The 1623-nt window shown below is 45.3% G+C and overlaps 1 non-coding gene across 1 annotated transcript; it reads left to right on the top strand.

Annotated features, from left to right (window-relative positions):
- The first annotated feature begins 1223 nt into the window (after positions 1–1223).
- On the top strand, positions 1224–1295 carry TRNAD-GUC (transfer RNA aspartic acid (anticodon GUC)). The gene has a single exon. It is a non-coding gene; the product is annotated as a tRNA-Asp (tRNA).
- Positions 1296–1623: the final 328 nt, after the last annotated feature.

Below are 1623 nucleotides of genomic sequence, written 5' to 3'. Positions count from 1 at the left end.
TGCTTGTGTTGTTGTATACTGCTTCCTTTTTCTTTTCAATTTTTCATGCGGGATCTGTAAGTAGACCCTTATGCTCCATCAAACTGTTGTGCAGCATAGGAAATTGGAGATGTACTGACACTAACCCATAATGTACATATGTTAGCACTAATATGCATCATTCATTTCTTTTGAAGGGGAGCTCTGAGGTCATGGAATGAGTATCAGGTTCACAAAGCCTAGCGATGGGCAAGAAAGCAGAGAAAACACACAATTTTTTATAAAAAAGAAAAATCTAACAAAACTGGAGGAAAACAAGTAGTGTCTCAACAGTAAATCACCCCTCTGTATTGATTAGTAGCCTAACAACATCCTTGCCAGTTGCAAATGAAATGCGATCACACCTAACGATTTTAATCACCGGTTTTCGTCCGGTACCGACATATTTTCATTCGGATTTGTTCCTTTTTGTATAACTGGCAATCCCGTGATCGTTTTAGTTTTCGGCTTTCCTATTTTCGTTTCCGTCCGGTTGACAAAATGTGAAAGTGAAAACGGTTAAGGTGTTTTTCTGACCGTTTCTGTCCGTTTTCATCCCTAGCTACCGTTGCATGCTTGCAGGCCAAATCGCCACAGCCCATGTAGAGCGCGACGCTGGAGTCGAGACTGTGGGGCTGTTGGGGTTCGGTCGGAGTCATCTATCCGGCCGGGTTGACGACAGTGCCAGCGGTGTGGTGAGGTTGTGAAGGGAGGACGCTTCATTTAAGCAAGGCTCGATTATGATTTACTAGGTGGATTGGCACGTCTACGCCGTGTTCGTTTTTTTGTTGCGCAGAGCATGACAAAAGAAGACTAAAAACATTAGATTCACCATTTTTGGACATCTCAATATTTATTTATGAATTTATCAATATTTAACACATTCATTTAATTATAGGAAAAATAATGTATTTTCATGCATGCACATAATTTTAACATGTAGACAACAGTAATATGAACCTAACTGTTTCATATATTTTTGAATTTTAGATATTTTTTATACATTTTAGATTATTTCAGCCGATTTATCAATATAACTATTCTTCCTTTCTTTACTTTTTGAAATTTCAAAAAAATTATGTATACATATATATATGTTTTGCTGCATCCATCGTTCCAGCCCCGGCCCACCGAAAAAACTGCTCGTTACTTAAATGAAGCGTCCTCCCTTAAATGTGTCCTCCCTTAAATGCATGGGCAACAAAGTCGTTGTAGTATAGTGGTGAGTATTCCCGCCTGTCACGCGGGTGACCCGGGTTCGATCCCCGGCAACGGCGAAATCGTTGTTTTTTTTTTTTTGGCGTCACCCAGCGCGGTTCACAGCGTACGCCCGACCCGAACCGCTACAGCAGAGGCGCGCGTGCGGGACGCTTCGGCCAACGACGGCGGCGGCCATATGCTGCCACCGTCACAGACTCACAGCGAGACGACGACTGAGCTCCTGCATAACACGCCGCGCGCGGGCAGGGCAGCGCCGAGGAGAGAGGGACAACGTTGCGCTACTACGGAGCGGAGGCGCGCGGCGGTGGCAGGGCAGCAGCGGAGGTCGTAGGCGAGGGCAGGCCGAGCGGCACGAGAGGAGGTCCGGCGAATGCATCCTCCTGT

Source organism: Phragmites australis, chromosome 11 (genome assembly GCF_958298935.1).
Source record: "Phragmites australis chromosome 11, lpPhrAust1.1, whole genome shotgun sequence".
NCBI classification, from domain to species: Eukaryota; Viridiplantae; Streptophyta; class Magnoliopsida; order Poales; family Poaceae; genus Phragmites; species Phragmites australis.
Note: the sequence above shows the minus strand (reverse complement) of the source record. Positions and strands in the feature narration are given on the sequence as shown.